Here is a 14,176-nt window from a genome sequence, read left to right on the forward strand (position 1 = left end):
CCTTCTCAGCAGTGCTGGCACCATAAATTTACTTTTTAGAAGGTACTTAGCAGGACTGTATAGCCACATGCAAGTGTCTGTTCCTTGGAAAATAAAGAGACAGTGTGATGCTTCTTGATACTTTTGTATATACTGAGTTTTTGAAAGACCTGGCAGTTTTGCAAGCAAAATCACCTTCATTAATTTCTCACGAAGGAATTGCAGAATGGGAGGTACTGCATACACACTTTTTTTTTCGTGACTGCCAGTGGGTAAGTGGGCAGTTACAGCTTCCAATGCCAGCATTATTTTGACACCTGTAATTTACCAAGGGTTTGGCTAATGAATGTAGTAGGGCTCACATCCTCTTTTTCTGTCTCATCATTTCCATAGTCATATTTCTGCAAACATGGTTGATTTTGAACGTGTTTCTTTCACTTTTCTTGCCATCTTAATGCACATATAGCTAATGTCATTAAAGTAAAATGTGTTTAAGTTCACTAAAATTTATGAATGTTTTCCAAGCAACTTTTTCAGGCAGGGAAGCACTGTGATATTGCACAAGTGGCACTGAGATATGGGTGTGGAAAAAAATTCCTAGGTTACAAAAGAGACAAGTTTGAGACAGCTCTCAAAGTCCACCTGGAATCCTAGCATACCTAGCACCCTTACTTACGGACTTTAATTACCTTGTTTCGAAATTGTGTATGACAGATGAACTATCATTATGTAAATAACCAAATTCTCTCTAACCTCAGATTGTAATAAGCCTGAAACGTTATATATATATATATATATATATATATATATATATATATATATATATATGTGTGTGTGTGTGTGTGTGTGTGTGTGTGTGTGTGTGTGTATGTGTATGTGTGTATGTGTATATGTATATATGTATGTATGTATATATATATCTATATATCTATATATCTATATCTATATCTATCTCAATCAAAATAGTAGAGATTGGTAATGATGATAGTTAAATCTGCTGACATTATGCTGGTGTGAATAGTCATTCTATCAGGCTTACTTCTGCATTATGTACTATGTACCTTCTGCACCTGCACTGTTGCCTGTCTCTACGGGGAAGCTGAGCTTTCTTTACAGGAAATATGGGGATTATCTCTAATAAACTTTGTGATAAGAACTTGCTCAGGAAGAAAATAATATAGTCCCTTCCTTCTACTTGCTGTCACTTTTTAGTCAAGACAGGTAGCACCAGAATTAATGTAGATAAATTAGGCTTGAAATACAATTCTCTAAGTATGGCAAAAAGCTATCAGATTATTTGCTCCATACAACATGGATGAAATCAATGCAATTTGCTTATTATGTCTGTGCAGATAATGCAATTGATAATACTAAGTGTCTGATCTTCCAAAAGGGATTTATCAAAGCATGTAAATGAAAATACCAAGGTTAGTGTCTTTGTTCAGGAGCTCCCTTAAAAAGTTTTCATATGCGGTCAGCAATATTTTTTGACCTTGGATAGTGAATTTTGTCGCTAACAATTCATTTAGAGAGATAACTTTGATCCTTGTGAGAATTGTTGGGAGGCTTAAACCTGAGCATATTTTCCCTAGTGTGACCAGGCTGAAAAAAACTGGAAGAATGCCAGGTTTATGTCTGATGTACCTCTAATTTAGAATATCAACATGCAAGAAGAATGGTTTTGTCTCTTGGTTTTTGTGTATGAAACTAAACGTCAAACAAAGCTACAAATGATACAGTGCAAGTGGTTTCCATATTGATGGAGTCTTTAATGTGTCTCTGAAGAATTAATACTTTACACAATAAGTGGCTTTAGTGCTTCTCTTGGGAATCAAGCAACAAAACCCTGTTTTGTTTCTACACCTTGAATTAAATGTTAGTTTGTTTTAAAACTATTTTTTGACTCCAATGTTGTTGAAGAGTTGTTAAGAAAATGAGAGCTGTGGTGTTCTTGAACAACCTCATCTTGGGTTACTAAGACTTAGCTATATCAGTCACTTATTTCTGTTAATTGCAACATAACAGCAATTTTAATTTAAAAAGCTTGTTAGTAACAGTCTGTCAGTCCTTTGAGGGACAGTAGATAATCTGTGTCCTGCAAAGGGATTAGCAAATGTCAGTCTGGGCATTAAATAATTATTTTAGTGTAATTGAGTCCAAAAGAGACCTGTCCAAAATCCAAAATCGGTTAGAAATATGGAAATAAATCCAAAGCTGTTGCTTTTGGCTCTGCTCATCAACCCGATGTTTAAAACTCAGAAGCTCATATGTAAAGGTTTTTAACATTTTGTGGAAGAAACATTATGTGAAGGGCTCTTCCAAATAAAGGGTACCTATGTGAGAGAGAGTGACTATCTAAAACCAAACTGTTGACCCTTAACTTCTAGAAGACTGCAAGAAAATGTTTAAATTGAGGAGCTGTAAGAAAGATGTTGTCTTGGTTTGGGAAGACAGGTATCTGCCAGGTAATAAAAAAAAAAAACAACTGGAGTTTCCTTTGGGATGGAGAGTGTAAACCCCCCCCCCCCCTTTTTTTTTTTTCTTTTTCAATTATAAATTTACAATCAGAGGCTCTTAGGCAAAGATTTGGGAAATAGGAATAGCAGTTCTTTATTAGTATGCATTACAAAGCAAACAAACACAAAAAACGCCCCCCACCAAACAACTACAGCATTAATAACCAACGAAAACAGTACCTAGAACCTTGAGGGCTTTGTTTCACAAAACCCAGGGCAGTTTGGTTTCGGTGTCCCTGCAGGATCCTCAGAGCACCAAGCTGAAACAGTGGAAAAGTCCCGGGCTGGTAGCTGGGATGGCAGGATGTCCCGGCAGCGCAGGGGGTGCAGGGTCACACTGTAGCAAGAGGAGCAGCGCCGAAGAAGCTGAAGGCGAGGCAGGGCCGGCCCAGCTCCTGCGGGTGGCAGAGAAAACTCAGGATTCAGGCCGAACCGGTGTTAGTAGATTTCCCAGGACTGGATCCCTTTGGCCACATTGAAACTCTTCCAGCCAGCAACAGCCGTTCTCTCTCTCCCCGAACGCCGGAAAAAGAAGAGCCCGAAGCTGCCTCAAGCTCTGTCTTTTACTTGCGTTATCTCCCCCTTCCACCTTTGTCCACCTCTTTGTTTCGGTTAAGTACTCTCAAGTATCCAACATTTGGTCTCCTTGGTAACTTATGGGGAAAAAATTCTTTAGAGAAAGAAGGAACAAACCTAACCTCCAACAGATGTGAAGTACAGAAGAGAATGTGGTTTAGCATGACATCCTTACAGTTGAAGATATCAAAATTATCCTAAGTGCAGTATAGCTCAGAGAATGAAACTAATTAGAAAGGAAATAAAACCTAATGGGTTGCCCTTTAAAAAAGGGTGTAAAAAAACCCCCAAACCAAGGCATAGAATCAATAGTACACCAACTTCTGTAGAAATTTAGGAAACTGAAAAAAAAAGGAAAATGGTTTGCTCTAGATCTGCCCAAATTTTAGTGGAAGTTAAGCTACATGATTCTGTAATAGCAGAATCAAAAACATACAGACTAGAGAAAGCAAACCATGTCACTGCTGGAATAAAGCTATCTTTTACAGAATTTACAAGCAAAGTACTGGTGACTGGCTCAGGGAGTAGCACAGTGGACCTTTGTCAGGAAACAAGGTTCTATTATTCAGGATTTAAAAGCAGGCCCATTGGGCATGTGAAATAGAGATTGTATCTGGAAGGACTATAAGCCTGAGTTTCATCAGGCCAAATGAAGGTGTCTAAATTTAAGTTCATTGTTTAGACTTCTCTCCCTTGCAGTCAGTGCAGATAAATGGGCATTCTCAGGTGAGTAAACCATCTCATTTTGAAACAGACATCTAAAATAAGTTACATAAATTGGATACTAAAAGTGACCAGTTGCTCTCTATTCACTATAGAACATAAGGAAACTATTTGAGATACAGACGCCTCCAAAGTAGATGACATGAATCCTTCCTGAAATGGCAGTGAAAGTAGGCCATGCAGATCTCAAAGTCTTTTAAGTGCCAGGAGAAAAACTAAGGAAAACAAGTCGTGCAAATTGACAGTGAACACAATTGAGTTTATTTTGCTTCTCAGGTCTTAGGTTTGTATTGTTGATTTTGTTTGTTTGTTCATTTTCTTTTTAGTTTAGAAAAAGCTTATGAGCAATTGAAGAATTTTTAAGAAATTGAAAACTGGGGCATAGTTTCTGCTTAGATTTTTAAAGGAATATTCTGCTCAGTCACTTTTGGATTTGATGCATATTACAGCTGAAGCAACCCATTTATTCAAATAATTAAAAATTATTTTTAATTATTTAATTATTTTAATATGTTAGAAAAATTGAAGAAAAGTGCAGTTTCAATAACAGGATGATGATCTTAGAAACCAAATATTCATGCTTTTTTTTTTCTCACTGTATTAATTCAGTGTTTTAGGGAAATATATAATACAGATAGGCATAAAAAGACATAAAGAGGTTTTAATTTAGAATGAAGTTAATCACTGAGCTGAAAAAGAGATACAAAACTTTAAACAATTTGCCTCGTAAAAAAAAAAAAAAACCCACTTGAAAATTGCTTCAGTAAAATCCCCAAATGAACAAGCTTTTGTTGGATGAAAGATTGTGATTATGTTAAAATTGAGTATTTCTTCACCCTTTGAAATCTGTGCTGCTTGAACTATTGTTTAGTAAGGCACTGGCTTATTTAAATCTGCATTATTACATATAGTGAAACACTGTGAAAGAGGAATGTGTAGTTTACACAAAACTTAAATCAGTCTGTTTTGCAAAATGACAAGCCTTTTAATTTCTTTACATTTTTTTTTCCTTACATGATAAGAATTTACTGCTTTTCATAGTGAGCAAATTCTTTTCACTTTATTTTGTTCTGTGAAAAAGCTGCTCATCTAAGTGGGTATTGGTTTGATTTGTTAGGTCATGCTTGTGTAATCATGAGAAGAGTTTTTAAACCTTTCTGTAGTCTCTGGAAACTTTTCTTCATTGCATTACTGCTTTAGTACTCAAATCAGCCTGAGCTTTCCGTACTCATTGATTCACTTTGTGTGTGGGCTACAGTTTTGGCCATAATGAGGCCTTTTTCTTACGCTATTACTACTTTTGTCAGTTCTTGTAAATAAGATGAGCTGTCTAGAGAAGAACTCTTTATGTAAGTGGTAGTAGGAAAGACAGACATATTGACTAATTTTGAACTTTCAAATAAAATTGAGGCATATTTCTTTTATAAAACTGTTGAAAAAAAGTCACTTAGATTATTTTTGCTTTTCATTGAATGGAAGATGTATCTTATTTGAAGAATCCACAACAAATTTAGAAAACACCAGATGAGATGAGAACTCCTCATTGATACAGAAGTAGCCAATTTCTAGATAAGCATAGTGAGTGATTTGCGTGGTTGCAACAAAGTGTCAATATGTGAGACTCATCCCTTATTTAGTCAGTAAGTTACTGTGTATTCTGACAGTCCTCCATAAAGACAGATTTGTTTTACTTTGCATACAATAAGTTGTTTCCATAACTGTTACTTCAGAAAATTTTGTCGTGTAGTCATTTTTTCATGTAGTTTTTGCTGTATATTTCCTGATTCAAACTGCATAGAAAAGAGTCTTTTAAGTTGTGGTTTCCAAAAAGAATATTTTCTATCCTGTAGTTAAATGTTCCAAGCCCTTTAAATGTTGTAACCTGAAAAGATGCTAAAAGCAGTGTATCAGAAATTCAGTGAAACACTGATTTTACAATATCCCGTTCAATGCTGTCCTGCAGTACATTTCATCCGTATGTGCACTTGATCTGCAGTATTGAATGAAAATAGGAACTAAAGAGAAAATATCTAGACTAACCTTTAAATCCTCCCTTCTCTCTGCTTTATTAAATATTATTTCAGGTTAAAATATTTGTTGTTGATCTGAAATAGCAGTCCTACAAGAAAAGATAATTAGGGTTACTGAAAGATGTTATGTAATGCAAATTTTTATTTGTGATATCATTTGTATTCTTCTGTTCTATTATGTAAGCTGTATGAGTGCTACCAAAGCTAAAATAAATCCTGAGATAAGCAGTCCAGAGCCTGACTCAAATCTGCACAGATTAGGGCTAGAAATGAACTTTCTTGGGAAATATCTTAGAACTGACACATTTGGTGCACCAAGAAAAAAAACAAGGACAGTGAATTAGATGTGTCATAAATGCAGCTGAAGAGCAAAGAACCCTGGTGAAGAGTAAGTGACAAGTGGCTTTTCTGGGTTAGATGAACATGGATCAGAAACAGAACTGTTTGATTGTAGCTTCATGCTATTTCCTTGGGTCCTGTCAGTGGTCAGGAAAAGTGATCAGTGAAAGGGAAAGAGAATAAAAGGATTGGTACCTGCCTCCCCTGCACTATCTTTGAGGAAGTTGTAACTGCAATGAGTTTTCCCCTCAGTCTCCTCTTCTCCAGGCTGAACAAACCAAGTGACCTCAGCCACTCCTCACACCACTTCCCCTCAAGGCCCTTCACTGTCTTGGCCGCCCTCCTTTTGTACACTCTCCCATAGCTTTGTATCTTTCTTATACTGTGGCACCCAAAACTGCCCCCAGCACTCGAGGTGAGGCTGCCCCAGTGCAGAGCAGAGCAGGACAATGCCCTCCCTTGCCCAGCTGTGATGCTGTGCCTGATGCTCCCCAGGACACAGGTGATCCTCCTGGCTGCCAGGGCCCTGCTGACTCAAATTCAACTTTTCCATCAACCAGGACCCTCAGGTCCCTTTCCACAGCACTGCTCTTCAGCTTCTTGTTCCACATTCTGTCCATACATCCGGGGTTGCCCCATCCTAGGAGCAGAATCCCACACCTCCCCTTGTTGAACTTCTTATGGTTGGTGATTGCCCTGTTCTCTAATTTGCTGAGGTCTCTGCAGAGCCTCCCTGTCCTCAAGAGTCAACAGCTCCTCCCAGTTTTGTGTCACCTGCAAAGTTGCTCAGTATCCCTTCTTGTCCTGTGTACAAATCTTTTATGAAGATGTTGAAGAGCACAGGGCCAAGGATGGAGCCCTGTGGAACCCCACCAGTGGCAGGTCACCAGTCTGATGTCACCCCATTCACTGTACCCTTTTGTGCCTGACTCATGAGCCAGCTGCTCACCCATCGTGTAACACAGTTATTCATCTGAGTAATGGATATTTTCTCCAGAAGGAAGCAAGTTCTTCCTGATATTAAAATCAATATGTATAGTAGGGAGATTCAAAACAATATACACAAGGTTTCTACATATTTTAAACTGAACTTTTTAAAAAAAGTGTTCTGTTTTAGCTAAATCTAAGCCCTAAACAGGGTTTCATATCTTCAGTATACATTGTGAATTATATACTATAGTGTCATTTATGACTACTTTAAGTTTCATTCTTTGAAATCCTCCACTGAGTTTCACAATATTAATTAGACATATATACTTAAGCCAAAGGGAATTGTACACATTTTTGGCAAATATACTTCTCAATTTAAACTGTCCTGACACATCTATTGATATTTTTGCTACAGCTAATATATATATTGCTTATTAGTCTATGGTGTGTCTAGGAAATCCCATTTCATATATAATTTCTTACAATAATCACATTTAAAAAATTTTGCATAATTTGTAAAACAAGAAATGCTTAAGGTAAAGAATCTTCTGTAGTGTTACTAAAATTGGTGGTCAGGTTCTTTGCTCCTTTACCTTTTCTGACATTAGCCGCTCCATTCTCCACACTTTTGCACTTTGTTAAATTTAGTGGTGTTAGTACTTCTGATTTTACTTGCCTAGTATATAAAGCAGATATTTTTCAAAGCATAAAAATAAGATATTAGGTAGCTACTTGCAAACATAGATATATGATTCTCATATGCAACTTATGTCAATCTTAGGAGTTCTATCTCTCTGCTTTGACTTCATTTAACTGCATTCTTTCTACACAGTTTTCTGCTTTCATTGTTGTTTCATTAGCACAAAAATTTCCCTCCCTTTTACAAAGTTCAGTTATCTTTCTATGTCTTTTAAAGTTTTGAAGTTCTCAATTAAAAATGCAATGTAATTCTCTTACAGAAATTTTTAAGTGCTTGATAGAGGCTTTTCTTTTTATCTTCAGCTTTTGGACAAGCAGTTTGGTTACTCCCTTTTAATGTTTTGTTTATGGTGTGTTTGTTTTTTAAATAATTCTGCACTATTCTTCTGTAGGTGCTAATTTATTCTATTTCAAATACAGATTCTCTAAATTGTTTAGTTCTGTAGTTATGGCCTTTTGCCTTTCTTTTATTTGAATGTTTGAAATAGCTGTTGTCTCTTCTGCTTGGAAGTGTCTAGAGAACTGTATTCTCACTAGGTTTTTTTTCTTTTATTTTTTATTTAAGCAGTATTTTTTCAGTACTTGAGAAGTAAATATCACTTTTCAAAAGCACTGTTAATTTGCCATTTTTGTTAGTATTTAAGAACTGGAATTTACACCTTTGCTTTTAATTGATGGACAGTGGCTATTTTCTATCATTTTCCGTGGACCTGTGGAGTTTTTCTGGAGCCACTGGTTACTGTCTTTGAACAATTTCAGGTTTTTCCCACTCTAATTTCAAGTCTGAAGCAATGTCTCTCTTGTAATCTTGTCCAGTCTGTCCCTGAATATTTTTATTTATTATTTGATGTGCACTGATTTTTGTTGACTGGGTTCATGCTCATATGAGGTTTGAATGGTGAAATGAAAAGTCTTGCTGTATATAAAGACAAGACAAGGAGCAGAAATTGACCCAAAATTGTAATTAGTGACCGAAATTTCTTTCCAGCTTTTAATTTTCCGTGAATGTAGTTAAAGTAAATTTTGAATAAAATCAAGCTAAGTGATAAAATATTGATTGATACGTTAGCCAATGTTATATGATTTTAATGTTTTCAGAGTAAATCCAATTAAAAATATAAGCACTTTCAAATAGACTGCTTTAAAATAGCACATATAATAAAAGTTAAATATGAATATTTAGAAAAGCACCTTTTCAGGGAGGTGCCTTGATGCAAGGGCTGCCCCAGCTGCCCCCTGGATGCCCTGCTTCCTGGCCAGAGATAGTGGGAAAAGCCCTGGCTACCAGGATGTGCCCTGTGGAAGCCCCCACTGCTCCTGGTATCCTTGCCCACAGGAAGCTGTTAGTACACACTGTGCTCTGGTACTTCAAAAAATTTAATCTTAGAGTGTATTTTACTTTTATATAAAACAAGAATCATGCTAGTTCTCTGAGTTTGACAAAAGTTTCAATTTAAGCATATGAAGTAAATTGGGAAACAGTAATATAATGAGACAAAGTATGGATTCTAAGCCAACGAGTATACATTTATAAATCTGAAGTAAAAAGTGCTCACTTGACAGATGTGATTCAAAGGCCTTCTCTTTCAGAGAGTTCTCTGTTTTCAAAAATTGCTTTATCAATCATTTCTGTAAGTTAGCCTGTAAATTGGTGTGTAAATGAAGTGTTGTATCTGTTTTTCTCTTTTGTTTTCTTTTATACCCTGAACGAATCCTCTGCAAGGCAGATTCATTTGTTCTTTAGTTGCAATGGAATGACTACAATTCCACAAACAAATTGGGCCTCGGTTAGGTGCACTTTGTCATAAATAATCTCTGAGGAGATTGGATTTCTCTCCTTGCTGATGTACTTCAGCTGTACGTTAAGCTTATAGCTTCTTAAAAGGACTGAGTTATTGCTCAGTTGAACACCCACTGAGGAGCCCACACTTGTCCTTGTTCTCCTGTGTTGTAGCTGTCTCTGTCTCCCTAAAGCATATTCAGTAAGGTTTATAGTAAAAGAAACCACTAGTCCATTTTTTTGTTGTTGTTCTTTGCCGCAGTTTTTTCTTATTCAACTCCTTGATACACGGCTCTTTCAGTGTATATTTCTTCATGATATGGAGAGAAAAGCCATTTCATAGATTGGTTAAGGGCATTTTCCATGCTCCGGTCACCTAATACTCATATTTCACATTCAGCACTAGGCCCTTTAAAATTTAACGTGATGTCTGTACCCGCTGCAGGAAATGTCCTTTACATCTTCATTTATAAATTTTACAGTTATTTCTTTTGCTTTGTTATAGAAATTTACACTACATTTCAATGTAGGCTTTTCACTATGTTTTTAAAAAACAAACTAAAACTCTGTGGTTCTGTGGTAGAGATTGCTGAGGTGCTGACAGCATGCTAATGTAATTTCTGTCTTTTCCCAAGGTACCTTCTGCAGGTTGTGTAATGGGTTGAGCAACATCTGCAAAAGTATGGTAGTTCTGTTCTAGAGCTATCTACTTCCCATCTGTGTCATTTCTGTACACAGCCAATCATACTGAGCAGTCTGAGCAAGACTTTATTTAAATGGGATTATATAACTATCCCAATGATAAAAATTGAACTGAATTATTCCCATAGTGTAGCAAGCTCTAAATCTTTTCATATAAGTAGGGAATTGTGCGTGTTTGATAGATGGCATGTTCATATTTTGAGTTTCTTTGTATTTGATCTATTTTTCATCTGGAAAAAACTCCAAACAATATATAGAAGGATAGCAAACGATACTATGCAGTCTAATTATTATATAAAATCTTAGAGTAATGGAATAGCAGAACTCTTTATTGATGAATGAGCTAATGTTTAATGCATATAACATATATAGGGCTCATTTAGAACACAAATGAGGCACAGTTCTTGTCTCAAATCTGATCAGGTGAACAGATGCAAGTGTGGGGACAATATCAAGTATCTCCACTGCAGAACAGTATTTAGGAAAAAAAAATCGAGAAAGCCATTGATACAAATCTATTTGTTAAGCTGTGGATGAGTATCAGATGTAGCAGGCAGAGTTGTATCTTCTCAAACGAAATAGTCCTTTAACCGCGTTTCCCAGTGGTCGCAGGCATTACTTATTAGCTGCACCTAGTTTGTAATACAGTATTTCAGTATTTCAGAAGCAATAAAATTCTGTCATGCATCATATATGAACATGTAGAACATGGGTACAAAAGTGAACAAATACTATAATCACTACAAATGGTATGAATGTACTGTAAATGAGCTACAAAGAGCAATATATATAATACTTCCTTTTTCTTTCTTCTTTTTTCTTTCTTCTACCATATTGCACTTCATATAGCTCAAGTCCATTCCTGATATAAACCACCTCAACAGCCGTGTCAGATTGCACATAGGTGTGAGTAAGTAGAGCTGGATGTAAGTGCATATATTTGTCAGAATGAATCACCTGGCTGGTTTTATGTGGGCTGAAGGTAGGTGTTAACAAAAGAGGCCTTTGATGGAGGAGGTTAACAAAAGGAATTTGAATAATATGTGGACAACCTATGGTGGATTGGATGGTGAGGAATTTGGCTCAGGAAAGCAGAGTAAACACAGTGTTTTCAAAAATTTTATGACAGTGTTCTTAATCTAAATTTTGAAATGGCAGCAGGGAAAGTCTCACCAAAAAGAGTCAAAGCCTTGTGGTTTGACAACAATGTCCTTGCATTAAAATTGTCACTGAGAGAGAAAGGATTGGTGAGAGAATAACTCAGGGCCAGAACAAGGCCCTATTAATAGAAGTGATGAGTTGGTGAACGTCACTGCTAGCAAAAATGTGTATGGAAATAAAATGATAGGTACTAGAGATATATTTTTGGATTACTAATGAGGGAAGAGAGAAGCAAAAATATAGTCTATAGTCTTGAAAGGATAAGATAATAATAATCGTAATAGTAATGGGTAGAAGGGCAGAAAATTTGAAAGTGAAGATAGGAGACTCATGTTTAAAGTGACAGTGGCATGCCTAAGGAGAGATATTAACCAGGCATGGGAGATAAGTTGGTGCAACAGGTAAAGTTTTGAGTCATCAGTAGATAACTCTGTAAACTCTGTGTGGAGGAAAGTGTTCACAGTCACTTCAGAGTGAGAAGAGCAAGGTTTTAGGGACCAGACTATAATTTATCATCATTCTATCAGAAGAAAAAATGTTTTTTCTAACAGAATACCAATAACTTTTCTGTGTTTATGGCTCCCTTACTAAAGCTTGTGTCTTCTGGTTTGAAGCATGAGAGGAAACAGATGGGGATTTCTTTTATCTAAGCCACATACACTTCTATTTCTTAGGTTGTAGTGTAAGAAATGTTATAAATGAAGTTTCTTTCTTCTTACTTGAGGGAAAAATGCCTTTTAAAGTTTTTCTTATTGCATGTTTGAATTGACCCAGAGCTCTACAAAATACAAAATGATTGAATTATTCCTCCATGAAAAGTGGACTTAGAGTAATGATGGGTTCCAGTCAGGGTGCTTTAGAGAAATTAGCAAGCAGCCATAGCTTGGCTCACAGTGGGATGTAAAATTTAAATAGAAGATATAAAATCCAGTGTAGAGGATTTCAGAGGAATTGTGTCATGGATTTTTCATAGACTCACAGAATGCTCCTTGTTATTAATTAGGCAAATATGTTACATAGAGAAAAATCTATTATTGTGAGAAAAGAATCAGGATGGTTTTAAAAAACCCTACTCTGAACTTTTTAAATGAAATTGTTCTGTTATTCATGTGGTAAGGAAAGGGGTCTTTCCTATTTAAATTACACATTGCGGACATTATTTTAATTACATTAGTGTAACTGCCTTGCAAAATAGTAATATGTGGTTATGACTAATCTTGTAAATTAACAAACAAGGAATTAATTCTTAATATTATATAGTCCTATTTTATCCACACAGCCTGTGATTTGCATGGTGCTCATTGAAGGTAACAACAATTATTTACTTTCTACTGAATATCACGGATACTAAATACCCATGATATTTAGTTATCAGGCTTCTTATGTGCATAACTTTAAAATGTATTTTAATGTACAGTAAAGGCCTTTGTCTCTTCTGTGGTAAGATGAGATGGGCAGAATGCTCTGGTGGAGCAAGGCTTGAGATGAGCAAATTCTAAATGTTGCTTTTCCTTTCTCCCTTAATGTCGTGAAACTCCATGCACAACTCATATTTTACTTCAGTTTCTTCACTGTGCAATATGGATAGTGACAGCTGAGTAAGAGCAACCTAATTTTAATAGGCCTTTGAATCTGTTGATGTGGAAAGTTTACTATCTTTTGTCAGATAGATTTGTATTATTATACTTTTTCCCAATTTCCTGATGTTAAAAAAAGGACGGGGCATACTCATTTCTCTTGTTGTGATATGGGGCTTTGGTGTGATTATTGCTCTCTTTTATCCTACATATCTCTTTCAGAAAGTACCTGGCAACAGAAAAAAAAAAATTCTTTAGAATTGTATTTTCTTTGTACTATGGAATATAACTTACATGTTGTCTGGCCACCCTAACTTTCTGCTCTATAGTTCTCTAGCAGTTATATACGTTTAAACATATTTGCAAAATTCTCAGGTTTTTTTCCGTTATTTTAATTTTACCTTTTTTTCCCTAGGCTCCTGTAGAGTGTTATTAATATTAATAATAACCTGATAGATGAAAAATTCATGTTGTGTACATTTTTTTCTGAAATACAGATTCAGTCTTCTAATAATTTTGTAAGAATATGAACAGTGGAGACCCATGATTATTTAAGCATTAATGTTATTTTAATGGTAGGAATTTTCTTCTCAGTACAGTTAAGTAAAAAAAATGGAAATAGTAGCAATAATTTTTTTACTATCTCACACAAAACTTGTGTTAGTGAATAGGTTTATGGTGACACTAATAGCATTCTCATATTTATTTATTGTCATACATTCTTGAACTGTACTGTAATGTTACATATAATTCCATTATAGTTCAGGCATGTTCATGCTCTTTACACAGGGATCTGTATTCTTTGCTTTAGTACAAATTTAAACTCAGTTTTTTGGAATTGTTTGATAACCACAGTGGGGCCACAATTATGGAAAGTACATCTAAGTCCAGTCAGTCCTGGACAGTTTCTACTGAGAAATCACCATTATTAATGCTTCACACTGCCCTAGTGACCTCTCAATACACCAGCTACAAAACTGACTGGTGCTCATCAGCTGAACTCAACATCCATGCTGAAAGTATTTCAGCTTTTTAGCTGTTTGGAGGCTTCCAAAATGTATAACACAGATCTCTCACAGTGGCACATTGAACTTTGGGTATTCTTAGGCGCTCACTGGGCTATTTAAGGCTTTTCATGCCTAAATTAGGTACCTAACACAACAT

At 35.9% G+C, this 14,176-nt stretch overlaps 1 protein-coding gene across 2 annotated transcripts in view; it reads left to right on the top strand.

Annotated features, from left to right (window-relative positions):
* The window catches only part of IMMP2L (inner mitochondrial membrane peptidase subunit 2), a 410,658-nt gene that overhangs the window by 101,635 nt on the left and 294,847 nt on the right, over positions 1–14,176 (top strand). The gene's annotated exons all lie outside the window — the stretch shown is intronic.

This window comes from Chamaea fasciata, unplaced genomic scaffold, assembly GCF_029207755.1.
Source record: "Chamaea fasciata isolate MVZ Bird 193981 ecotype frontalis unplaced genomic scaffold, bChaFas1.0.hap1 SCAF_5, whole genome shotgun sequence".
Classification (NCBI taxonomy): Eukaryota; Metazoa; Chordata; class Aves; order Passeriformes; family Sylviidae; genus Chamaea; species Chamaea fasciata.